Below are 14,304 nucleotides of genomic sequence, written 5' to 3' on the forward strand. Positions count from 1 at the left end.
GATGGATTAGTTTTATTATTATTTTATTATATATTATTTTGACCTAAGAAAGCATTGCATGGATTCAATGGATATGTTATTATCATCCCCTGAGTGTCCCTAACTTAAGGATCAGGTAAAGACTTCACAGAATGATACTATCAAGATAAAAATAACTCCAAAACTGTGTGTATATTTCTGTGTCCTCTTCATGTTCAGTTAAACTTTTTTTTCCATCTGAAAAATTAAAATATAAATAATTGTCCCACCTTACTGTCTGAGTTTTCATGGGGTTGAATGCTCATGAAAAGGCTATGTATACAAAACAAGAGATAAAATGTTAAATTCACAAAAGGTAAAGCTGTGCATGACAGATAAACAACATGTCTCTTATGCTGTTGTATAATCACATATGAAATTGTGGGTTTTTTTTTTTGTGTGTGTGTACTTGTGGTGGTTTGGGAAGACAAGTGATAGAATGAAAATATTTTTAATCTGGGAAAGCATTTCAATCATTTCTCTTGTAATATAAATGCACTGTAGCCCAGAGGTAAGATGCCAGTTGCTTATGGTCAATACTTGAATGCAGAACAAAGCACCACTTTCTAAAATCCCATACTAGTTTAAAAAACAAACAAACAAAACCCAAACAAGACCAAGTGCTCAGAATGACCCGTTAACTTCACATTATTCTGTCAAATTATTCAGCCCAACACTGGCAACTCCCCCCTGCCCCATGCTGTCCCTGCATTAATCCGTACCTCTGTCACTCTAGCATCCTGACTTTGCTGCAATAAACTGTTCTAGATTTTGCTTGTGGAATCTATATTAGTGATTAATGAATAGGAGATACTGGGCAATTTTTTTTTTCAAATTGACTTTGAGGCTCTGAGTTCTTTTTATCTTTAAAACATATGCTTTTAACAAAATAAAAGATCTGCAAACAGCATTCATTACAAAATTATGAGATGGGGAACTAACTTTCAAGATAAAGATTTTGTTTCATTTGGGAGAAATAGCAATGGTTTCAGAACAACTTGACATTCTTTTTTTTTTTTTTTTTTTTCGGTCCCTGGGTATAAAGACCAAAGAAACATGAATGTCAAATTTCAGTTTTCAGCCATTTTTGACCTAGGCTTTTCTCACATTGGCAAAGAAGTCACACCAGTTGTGGAGAAAGAAAAAAAAAAGCTGCCTTTATTATCTGTGTCTTTTTAAACTTCAGACATGCTTTCCACATCCATAGTGACTTAATGGAGTCTAACAACCAATTAATGGCTTTAAAACCAGCGGGGATTCTGGTCTGCCCCATAACCTGAAATGAATTATTGATAGATGCTTTCAGCCCTGTGTCCTGTCAGGTATTTCAAAGTCAATGTCAGCCTGTGCATTTTTTCATTCAGTCTCTACTGAGGTCAAGATTTGTGAAATGACGCTCTTCCAAAAGGAGGAGAGAGAGGGAGAGGGAGAGGGAGAGGGAGAGGGAGAGAGAGAGAGAGAGAGAGAGAGAGAGAGAGAGAGAGAGAGAGAGAGAGAGAGAGAGAGAGAGAGAGAGAGAGAGAGAGAGAGAGAGAGAGAGAGAGAGAGAGAGAGAAGAAAAGAAAAAAGCCAGCTCCCTTCCAAGTGTGGAACTGGACATAATTGGCCTCTCTTTAAACTAAATATCTGTTAGATACTAGCAGCCTTAACATATATTACTGGGACTGGTGGAATTATTTCCTCAAAGCAAGTGGAAACTTGCATGTTTGGAAGGGGAATGATATTAATGAGTACTTTTTTATAATCGTAACAATAACTTTCACTTAAGCTCATGTTTTCTTTCATTTGAGTCTTGGAACAAGGCTGTGAGGTGAGCAGGGCAAATATCACTATTTTTACACAAAATGGAGAAAGAAAAATCTGAATTTGAGAGTTGGGAAGTTGTTTGCTTCTCCCTTTTCCTTTCCCTTCTCTGTCCTCTCCTCTTTCCCTTCCTCCTTCCCCCTCTCTCCTCTCCCTCCCTCCCCCCGCCTTACATTTCTGTAATACTGGTACAATTTTTAAAACTCTGTTTGACAATAAGAAAGTTCTAAAAAGTTGGGTTTTTTTAAACGACTCAGATTTTAATGTTATTCTTTAAAGGAAACCTTTGAATTAGCCATTTCTTAGCAAAATGATTAGTACAGTATCAAACTGTTTCTTTTCAATGTTTTAAATTGACTGATGGTGTAATAATGGTGATACAATAAAACATAATGGGTAGGGTTGGGGCCGAAGCTCAGTGGCAGAGCACTTGGCTAGCATGTGTGAGGCCCTGGGTTCGATCCTTAGCACTACATAAAAATAATCACATAAAGACATTCTGTCCTCTACAACCACAAAACAAACAAACAAACAAACAAATAAATAAATAAAGGGCAAATATATGGTAAAATAATAATGCTTAAAAGAATTCCAAATGAAAGTCAGGGTCATGAAAATATTCAATATGCATTATTTAAAATTTTGAAAAATCTATCATTCAATCTTTTTAAAAGGAAATCATTGTCAAATATCCACATGTATTCTTTCTATACACATGTCATTATAGTGTTTTATTTTGTTTTTAACAATTAACTCTACTCAGAATACTTTTTCTAGGATGTTATATAGTTTTTATAATTATATTTTAAATTATATAGATTTTAGTCTACTTAGAACAGTTTCCAAAATTAATTACTGACTTTCTTACTATTTACCACTTAAGTTCTTACCTATTTTCTCTAAAATAAGTAAGGCAATGATGTTTTCACATGTATAAATGTTCATTTATTTGAATTATTTCTCTTGGTGTCTAATAGGAGTGGTATTACTGAGTCAAATGATAAGAATACTTTTCTGGCTTTGGCTATATATTTCTACATATACCAATTAAGATAATACCAATGTTTTAAAAATTTAATTGAAATTTTTTTTAAAATTGATGAAGTCAATGGGAAAGTAAATAAAGTCAAAGACATATTTGACAAAATTATACAGAATATTTCATAAAAGAACTAAAAATATAAAGGTGATATTTAAAGTTATGGGAAATTGAATTAAAATGTCAAACATGCATTAAATAGGAATTTCAAAAGGCCATAATAAAGCATAAGGGAGAAAATAATAAAAAGGAAGATTAGTGGTAACTGGTCAAATTTAAGACACGAGCTTTTGCTTAACAAAGTACACTGATAGGTAATCAGGCTCAGATAAGGACTGTATATTTGGAAATTTTCATGGAAAATCAAAGAAAACAAAAAATGAAAAAAGTCTTATAAAACAACAAGGAAAAAGTAATATCTTCTAAAAAAAGAATGACAAAAGCTTAGAGTAGATTTCTCATTAAAAACAGATGTCACAGAGCACTAAGTTCTCCAAAATGTTGACTAAAAATAACTATAAACTTACAATTTTTTTTATAATTTTTTATTGTTGGTTGTTCAAAACATTACAGATTTCTTGACATATCATATTCCACACTTTGATTCAAGTGGGTTATGAACTCCCACCTTCACCCCATACACAGATTGCAGAATCACATTAGTTACACATCCATTGATTTACATATTGCCATACTAGTGTCTGTTGTGCTCTGCTGCCTTTCCCATCCTCCACCATCCCCCCTCCCCACCTCTCCCCTCCCCTCCCCTCCTCTCTCTCTACCCCCTCTACTGTATAACCCTGAGGGTCTCCTTCCATTTCCAAACAATTTCCCTTCTCTCTCCCTTTCCCTCCCACCTCTCATCCCTGTTAAATGTTAATCTTCTTCTCATGCTCTTCGTCCCTACTCTGTTCTTAGTTACTCTCCTTATATCAAAGAAGACATTTGGCATTTGTTTTTTAGGGATTGGCTAGCTTCACTTAGCATAATCTGCTCTAATGCCATCCATTTCCCTGCAAATTCTATGATTTTGTCATTTTTTAATGCAGAGTAATACTCCATTGTGTATAAATGCCACATTTTTTTTATCCATTCGTCTATTGAAGGGCATCTAGATTGGTTCCACAGTCTTGCTATTGTGAATTGAGCTGCTATGAACATCGATGTAGCAGTGTCCCTGTAGCATGCTCTTTTTAGATCTTTAGGGAATAGACCAAGAAGGGGAATAGCTGGGTCAAATGGTGGCTCCATTCCCAGCTTTCCAAGAAATCTCCATACTGCTTTCCAAATTGGCTGCACCAATTTGCAGTCCCACCAGCAATGTACAAGTGTACCCTTTTCCCCACATCCTCGCCAGCACTTGTTGTTGTTTGACTTCATAATGGCTGCCAATCTTACTGGAGTGAGATGATATCTTAGGGTGGTTTTGATTTGCATTTCTCTGACAGCTAGAGATGGTGAGCATTTTTTCATGTACTTGTTGATTGACTGTATGTCCTCCTCTGAGAAGTGTCTGTTCAGGTCCTTGGCCCATTTGTTGATTGGGTTGTTTGTTCTCTTATTATCTAATTTTTTGAGTTCTTTGTATACTCTGGATATTAGGGCTCTATCTGAAGTGTGAGGAGTAAATAAATGAATTCAGCAAAGTGGCAGGATATAAAATCAACACGCATAAATCAAAGGCATTCCTGTATATCAGCGACAAATCCTCAGAAATGGAAATGAGGACAACCACTCCATTCACAATATCTTCAAAAAAAATAAAATACTTGGGAATCAACCTAACAAAAGAGGTGAAAGACTTATACAGTGAAAACTACAGAACCCTAAAGAGAGAAATAGAAGAAGATCTTAGAAGATGGAAAAATATACCCTGTTCATGGATAGGCAGAACTAACATCATCAAAATGGCGATATTACCAAAAGTTCTCTATAGGTTTAATGCAATGCCAATCAAAATCCCAACGGCATTTCTTGTAGAAATAGAGAAAGCAATCATGAAATTCATATGGAAAAATAAAAGACCCAGAATAGCAAAAACAATGCTAAGCAGGAAGTGTGAATCAGGTGTTATAGCGATACCAGACTTCAAACTATACTACAGAGCAATAGTAACAAAAACAGCATGGTACTGGTACCAAAACAGGCGGGTGGACCAATGGTACAGAATAGAGGACACAGAAACCAATCCACAAAACTACAACTATCTTATATTTGATAAAGGGGCTAAAAGTATGCAATGGAGGAAAGGTAGCATCTTCAACAAATGGTGCTGGGAAAACTGGAAATCCATATGCAACAAAATGAAACTGAATCCCTTTCTCTCGCCATGCACAAAAGTTAATTCAAAATGGATCAAGGAGCTTGATATCAAATCAGAGACGTGCCGTCTGATAGAAGAAAAAGTTGGCTACGATCTACATACTGTGGGGTCGGGCTCCAAATTCCTCAATAGGACACCCATAGCACAAAAGTTAATAACTAGAATCAACAAATGGAACTTACTCAAACTAAAAATTTTTTTCTCAGCAAAAGAAACAATAAGAGAGGTAAATAGGGAGCCTACACCCTGGGAACAAATCTTAAACTTACTATTAAATTACAGTCTTTCTGTAGTTTAAAAATGAGAGGGTTAATGGTGAAAACTAATTGCTTTCCCCCTAAGATTATGAACAAGGCAAGGATATTTTTTTCTCACAATTCCTTTCAACACCATAGTGGAAATATTAGCTATTGTAATAAGACAAGAAAACAAAATAAAAGGTATACATGATGGGAAAGAAGAAATAAAAGTATCTTTGTTTGGGGTTGAGAATGTTATCTAGGTCAAAAATCCCACATAATCTACAACAACAACAACAATCACCTGACCTAATAAATAAGTATATCAAGGTCATGGGATACAAATTAAATATGCAGAAGCCAATTGCTTTTCAACATAGTACAAATGAGCAATTGGAATTTAAAAATATACTATGTTTACTAGAATACCAAATTATTAAATATATAAAGTGTCCACACTCAAAAATCCATAAAACTTTAATGAAAGTCATCAATGGAGATCTAAATGAATGGAGCAATGTTCGTGAATTAAAAACACATTTTATTAAGTTTTAGAATATTTATTCTGCAAAAGATACTATTAAGGGAATAAGAAGGAAAGCCACACTTTTGGGGGAAAGTATTCTCAAAACACATATCTGACAAAAGACTTCTGTTCAAAATAGACAAGGAATTCTTAAAACTCAAAAATTTAAAAATTATAATTTAAAAATGGGGGAAAGATCTTAATAAACATCTCACCAAAAATGATACACAGATGGCAAATAAAATATGAAAACATGCTAAAAAATATATGTTGTGAGGAATTACAAATCAAAACTTTAATGAAATTACACTACTTACCTACTACGATGGCTAAAATGAAAACAAAATCCTAATGACACCAATAGCTGGGCAGAATATAAAATATCAGCATTCATTGCTGATAGAAATGCAAACCCACTTTATGAGATAGATTGGCAGGTTCTTACTAAATTAAACGTAATCTCATCATTCAATGCAGCTATTGTGCTCTTAAGTGTCAACAAAGTTATTTGAAAGTCCCACATGCAAATATATGTAGTATGTTTATTCATAATTACCCAAATCTGGAAACAACAAAGACAGCCTTCAACAGGTGAATGCATAACAAAACTAGTAAATCTATACAACAGAATAATAGCAATAAAAATAATGTATCTTCCAAGCCAAGAAAATATAGAGAGAAACCTTAAATATTATCTTAGTCCATTTGAGATTCTATGACAAAAAATACCATTAATTGGGAAGTTTATGGACAAGAACTTGTCTTACAGTTTTGCAGAATGGGAAATCTACAATCGAGGCAGATTCAATGACGGCAAGGGACTGCATCCTGGTTCATGGACAGACTTTCTCAGTGTGTCCTCACATAGTGGAAAGAATGAGATAGCAGCTCTCTGGGATCTACTTTATAAAGCACTAATTCCACTCATATAGGCTCCACCCAAACCTAATTGCCTCCCAAAGATCTGACTTCCTGATACTATCACAACAAAGGTTCAACAGACAAATTTTGGGAAAGACACAAGCATTCAGACTATAACAAATATTTATTAGTAAGTGAAGGAAGCCATATTGAAAAGGCTATATAGTCAGGTTTCAATTATATGACATTCTCAGAGACTCCCCCCCACCAATAGCTAGTGTTTGCCAGGGATTCAGGAGTAGGGGAGGGAGGGTTGAAAAGGTAAAACATAATGTTTTAGAGGTGGGAAAATTATTATTATTACTACAAATGTGGATAAATGATAGTCCATCTTTTGCAAAACCACTGAATTTTATAGCACAAAAAGTGAAACAATGTATGCAAATTTAAATGTTACTTTGCAGGAATCTCAGGATGGAGTACAGGATGTGATGAACAATCTAACTGTATCCTACACATATGAAACAACCACACTATAGGTGGTGAGGGAAATAGGTGCTGACCAAAGTAACTTTGGAAATTAATGGAGTCTGCATAACAAAAGGCAGAAGAAGAAACTGCACATAAGCACTGAACTGTAATTGATAAAGTTATATCCCATAGGAGTCTGAGTTAACTGCTATGCTATAATTGAATTGAACAATTAAATGAATGGATGGTGAATCCAATTGAGAGCCAACGGTGTAATGTGATTTTTATAGATAAGCGGGGTAAGGGAGCCAAAATGATCTATGCTGGAATGTATTTGAGTTTGAAACATCAGTATAAATTCATGTTTAACATTATACAATTATTTATAGCAAAATTTTGGATATGTGTATGTGCATGGGCTAGTAGCATGCACACGTATATCTCTTTGTTCTGTCCCTTTAACAGGCACCAGAGAAATGGCACCACAGTTGGAATGAGTTTACCAAGCATCCTTTATCTTGTTTTCCAATACCCTTCTTTAATAAAAGGAAGCAGGGCTCTTTGGGAAATCACTGATTCTAGCACCAAGACAAGAAATACACAAGATGGTAAATTCTAAAATTAAATAAAAGAAAATCCACAATTATGGTGTATACCAAAGAAATATAGGAAAAAACCAAAGGAGCTCCCATTGGCCAAATCTGGAATAATTTGAACAAGAAGTTATTCCAATAATTTATATTGAATCAAATAAAATAGTACTGAATTAAGATTTGAAGTATAAAATAAATATTTTATAAAAATATTTAAGTACAAAATATTTTCATGAGTCCATATGGATATAAATAAATGATTGAATACATTAATAAATATGGGAGAAAAGAGGAGTTTCTCATGCAGAAGATTGCTAAATAAATTATGTAGATACTTTGCCCTCAGGAATGGGGAGCATCTGCCCTGTTCCTTTGGTATGGTCTGCACACCAAGGCTTCCTTCTAAAAAGGGGAGTATGGAAAGAGAGAAAAAAAATCATGTAATTTTATGTTGGAGGAATCTGGCAAACGCTTTCTCAACCAGGTGTTCAAGATTAATGCCAACAGGGATACATCATGTTGATAATGAGTACCTGCGTATGAAGGGGAAAATAAATGGCACTTTATCTCTGTGGTCTTTCTCCCCAAAATTCATAAGGCCAGTCTAATCATGAGAAAAAACATGAGACAAATCCCAATCATGGAACATTTTACAAAATTCCTGACCATACACCCCCACACTGTCAAGGTCATCAGAAACATTGCAAGTATGAGAAACTCACAGCCAAGAGGAGCCTAATGAGAAATGACAAGTCAGTTCAACATGGTGGAGTGCATAGGATGCTGGCACAGAAAAAGAACACTAAGTGAAAGCTAAGGAAATTGGACTAGAGTACATACTTTAGTTAATTATAATGTGTCAAAATTAGCTAGCTAATTAGTTGTAAGAAATAAAATAATTTTATTCCGCTTAATAAAAGTAGAAACTGGGTGAGGGGCAATAGTATGGGGACTCTCTGTACTATTCTCGATTTTTTATGTAAAATCTAAAACTGTTATAAAAATAGAGTTTATTTTTTTAAAGTGAATTAAAAAGTGCTGAGCTTGCAGCTACTTTGCCTATATCATATTTATGTAGATAATCCCATTAGCATATGTACTGGAACTTTACAAATGCACCAAAAATACACCTGTCATTTCTTAAAAAAATAAATGAGAGTGATGTGACTTTTAAAAAAGAGAACTAAACAAATGTACAATTAAAGTAGAAAATTCTAAGAAAACCTCTCTAGGGTAATCAAGCAGCCAGAAGCCAACAATCCCAGAGAAAAGTGGAATGTCATAATTAACAGACTTGATAGAGAAATAGGATCAAAGAAATATACAAAATGTGTGCTTTTGAAGCACACGGGAAGCATTTATTTAAAAACATTCTCTACTATTAAAGGCACAAAGAAGTTTCAACAAAACCAAAGAATTGCTACCAAACATAAAATACTCTTGACTACACAATTATTTAATTAGAAAAAACTTCCAACAAATGGATTGTTTTGAAACTAACCCTGTGTAACCCAATACTATGGCACTAAGTTAGCTAAGTTATTTCCAGCAGCTGAAATAAACAAGAGTTTTATGTATAATGGCCCACACAGGACAGAATCTTACCCCTCAGTCGAGCAAAGCCCCAGAGGGATATTCCTGATTGGTGAACAGGTCATTTTCTCTCTTGTGCTTCATCTGTCTTTAATGCTTGAGTTGTTTTGCATCAAGCCAGTGGAAGGGGAAAAAGCATGAAGAATCAAAGATGGGAGGTAAAAACCTCCTTAAAAAGGGACCAGGCCAAGTGGCAGCACATATCACATCTGATCATACTTTGTTGGATATGATCCAATTATAAGGCCACTACAACGGCAAAGTGAAGTAAAGGTCACAGATGCTCCCAGAAAGATGAGGCAAAGGTTTCCGTCATCCGCTCTCTAGCCCAGGCCACAATAACCTCTGGTCACTGAGGGAATTACAATTGACATTTTAAATACATAGGGCTGTCAACAAAACCACAGCATATCAAATTATATGGTATGCGTCCAAAGCAGTACTTGAAACAATTACATTTACACACAAGGAAGCCTGAAAATAATTGAACTAAACATTTAACTAAAGTACAGAAAAGTATTGTAAACTTAATGAAAGTAGAAGAAATAATGAAAATGGGAATAAAAAAGAACAAAAGAAACAAAACAAATGTCAGCCAGAGGAGGAATAAAAGAACCTAAAATACTCTTTAGAAGAAAGCTAGGGATTCAGTTATAGGCCAGGTGTGATGATACACTCTTGTAATCCCAGGGACTTGGGAGGCTGAGGCAGGAAGATCACAAGTTCGAGGCCAGCCTCCCTAATTTTGTGAGACTCTGTTTCAAAATAAAAAATAAAAGGACTGTGGTAATGTGCCCCTGGATTCAATTCCCATTACAAAAGGGGGGGTGGGGGGTGGGGAGAGGTGTGTGTGTGTGTGGGAGGAATTTAGTTAAATTATATTCAAAAACTTTTTAAATCATATGCAAATGTTATGAATAACTTTATTCCAAAATATCTGAAAGATTGCATGAAGTGGGTAATTTCAAAGAGAAAATATAAAATAATAAAGTTGACCTAAGAAAAAAGTAGAAAAACTTAATAGAGAGAAAGTCATTAAAAAATTCAATCTATACTAAACAAAATGGTCATATCCCCCAAGAGAGCTCCTTCTTCAATAAAAAGACAGCAGGCTCTACTAGGTTGATAAAAATAACATTATTTGTAAGGACTCCAAACCTGGGACTATTTATAAAGTCCATGAAAAAAAAAAGCCTGTGTTGTTCACACAAAGACTATACTGCCATGGGAAAGAATCATCTACATTAACACAACAATATGAATGCATTTTTCAAATGCAACATTGAGCAAAAGAATTCAGACACAGAAAGTACATCTGCCTCATTCAACCCATTATGAAGGAGATAGGCAGACAAACTGATTCATGCTGTTAAGTCAGGATAATGGTGGCCCCAAGAAGGGAGAGCTAGTTATTGGAGGTGTATGAATGACTTTTCTGGAATTCTGCAACATTCCCTTTGTTTGTATTGAGTGTTGAGAACAAGGGCATATGCACTTTGTGATCAATCATAGATATTGTGGAAATTACTGTGAAATTTTCTGTATTTCTATTATATTTCACTTTTTTAAAAGTTAAAAGAAAAACCAGGTCCAGACAGCTTTTAAGGTGAATTTTAAAAACAAATAAATAAAACCTCAAGGAATCATCATATTTTGTATGTCAAAAATTGAAAGGAAAGCCATATTCCCTTCATTAGGGGCAAGACATCATTTAGCTAAATCCAACACATCTTAATAGGACAAAGAACAAAAATCTCTTAGTAAATTAATAGGAAGTAGGCTATGTTAACTTAATAAAGGACTTTCTACTAGAATCTATAGTGAACAACTTTCTTCATGGGGAAGTAGTACACCCATTTCCATCAGAGGTCGATTCAGAAGGAAGATGTTCATTATTACTAATTCTACTTAGTGTTGAATTTGAGGTATGAACTTGAGGTAGTGCAGAAAGAAAAGAAAAAATTACATAAATAGGAATAGAAACTAGAAATGAAGAGATGAAACTGTTACAATAACATTCTAATTTTTCCACTGAATGGCATAGGTATAGGATAGTGCAGTGAATAGTGTTATGGTTTAGATACAAGGCGTCCCCCCAAAGTTCCTGTGTTAATGCAGAAATATTTAAAGACATAAGTAATAGAGTATGAGAGCTGTAGTCTAATCAATCCTTCCTAGTTTGAATGGACTAACTGGGCGGTCACTGTAGGCAAGTGGGCCAGGACTGGAGGAGGTGGGTTACCAGGACGTGCCCTGGAAGGTGCATCTTCCCCGGGGCTTCTCGGCCCTGCGGTTCCCAGGCCACCATTAATGGAGCAATGCTCCTCCACCACTCCCTGCTCACCTTGGGCCTAAAGTGATGGAGTCCACTAACCAGGGACTAAACCTCTGAAACCATGAGCCAAAAGAAACCTTTCCTCCTCTAAGATGGTATTTTTTGGGTGTTTTGGTCGCAGGGAGGAAATCTAACTAACATAATAGTGTTATACAGCACACTATAGTGCAGCATAGTATAACATAGCATAGAAGAGTGGAGCCTAGTATAGCTGAGTAGAATTTCCAGGACTTCGGAGCATGAGCTTTAGAACAGTGTGGATTTGTACCCCATATCATCACCTACTACTGTGTGACTCTAGGAATGTTACTTAACCTCTCTGGGCCTCATTTGTAAAATGAAGATAGTAACCACATATTCATTAGAGTTGGACAGTGGCTATACAGACAGAATGAGGCTTTACGTCTCCGAATGAGTTCCATGGTCAGTGGGATACAGGACTCTCTGCTTGCGTTATTGGTATCACTGAGTGAGTGTTCCCTGGGCTCAAGAAAAGCAGAGCTCAGAATTTGACATGGGCTAACTGGATATCTCAGACTCGTAAATGAAATTGTATTTTAGACACTTAAGTTGCTTTTTCTTATCTTTCAAATACTGGGATTTTTTTTCTTGATTGTCTTTGTGTTTCTTCCAGGTTCAGCATTAGAGGCTTCTTTTTAAATCCAGTATACATGCAAATGCTAAGAAGGTGCAAGGGAGTATAAATAGTGTCAGTTCAGCATAGAGCTGTCCTCCAAGTGACCCAGTTATCAGACCAATCTCAGCTCCAGGCAGCAGGCGGGTTCAGATTAGAGGACTCTTCTAGAAGAAGTGCGGGATGGAGCAGGACTACCTACCTCTGGGAGACTGGCTCTCCAGGACCAGAAGCATCCTTGGGTCTCCATCAGGAGGCAGTTTGGGAGTCCGTGGTGCACACCAATGTCCTCTTGTGACAAAGAGTGGACAGCAGTGGGGGATACTTTGATAGAAGTAGTGATGGGGAGGACCTGACCAGAAGAGCAGGCAGTGCCCAGGTGCATGGACATGCCCAGGAGGAGCAGGTAACTAACTGCTCACCCGTGAGTTGCACTCCCCATCCACCCTGCAGTTGCTGGAGGCAGGTGGTAGAAAACAAAACCGTCACTCACAGCCTCAGACGCAGAGACAGGCAGACACCCAGGAGCAACCAAACGTTGGGAGTGCACGGTACCATAGAAGGGCTCCACACACCTGGCATAAGAACAACTGCCAGGCAGGGAAATGGTCAAGAGACTTCCCAATAAATATGTGAATATTCCCCAAGAGTTAATAGCCTAGATTGCATCTGTAAAAGAACAATTTGGAAAACAATCCTTGAGATAAATGGCAAAATGTAGGCAGTGATCAAAATAATAAGGTGTACATTTAGACTGGATTAAGTCACCAAAATGCCACACAGAGGGGCTACAAGAGGGAAAGAAACTGTCAAAAAAGTTTTATGGAAGGTAATGTTTCAATATCTGCATAACAGGAGTTCCTAAAAGAAACAGAGAAAGAGAGGAAGAAAATATCCAATCTCCAGGAAATCTTTAGATGATCCTCAGTTCTGTGGCATTAAATCAATTAATCCAAGGCACTACTGTAGAAAACTGATTGCACAGCGCCTACAACAGTGCTGGTTTTCTTCCCTGATCCATAGGCACTGGCAGTTTGAAGCAGAGGGGATTTCTTCAAGGACACCTGTACAACCGGAAGGGCAGAGTCGAGTACCGGTAAAAAGGACAGATGGTCAAGGTAGAACCGTGTTTATGTTCTACTGCTTACTGAGAGTGACTTCAGGTGAATGCTTATTTAGCACCTACTATGTCCCAGCAGCCTCTTCTTTAAACAGGGGATACAGTGGTGTATTAGGTCACTTTCTTGTCCTAATGAAGTTTACATTCCAGTAGGAGTTAAAGTCAGTAATAATAATAATAATGATAATAATAATAAAAGTATGGTCTAATTTCAAGGAGCAAGGAATGCTATAAAGAGGAACTAAAAGCTTAGCATGGTGCTGCACACCTATAAGCCCAGCTACTCAGGAGGCTGAGGAACGGGCATTGCAAGTTTGAGGCCATCTTGGCCAGCTTACAAGACCATGACTTAAAAAGTAGCTAAGTGGTAGAGAGTACCTGGGCACAATCCCCAATATTATTGGTCGGGGGAGAGGGAGGGAAGAGACCAAAACTAGTCTTTGTGATTGGGCAGTGAATTGGGATGCTCTTTAATTCGGGGACCAGGAATTTCTTAGAAGGCCACATTAAGCATAGGAAAGGTCAGCCACATGAAGATCTAGGAGGAGTGTTCCAGACAGAGAACAGCAAATGCATAGGCCATGAGCAAGGTTCCACCCATACACCCAAGTTCAAGGAACAGTCAGAAGCACCTAGCCTTAGTTTTCTCATTGGTAAAATCAAATAATCGTAATAGCCAACCCACAAGGTTTTAGGAGGATTAAATGGAAAGATCTATGCAAACCAAATTGCACCTTTGCTGGCACATA

This window comes from Marmota monax, unplaced genomic scaffold, assembly GCF_021218885.2.
Source record: "Marmota monax isolate L192 unplaced genomic scaffold, Marmota_monax_Labrador192_F-V1.1 WCK01_AAM20220418_F8-fsc00005, whole genome shotgun sequence".
Taxonomy (NCBI): Eukaryota; Metazoa; Chordata; class Mammalia; order Rodentia; family Sciuridae; genus Marmota; species Marmota monax.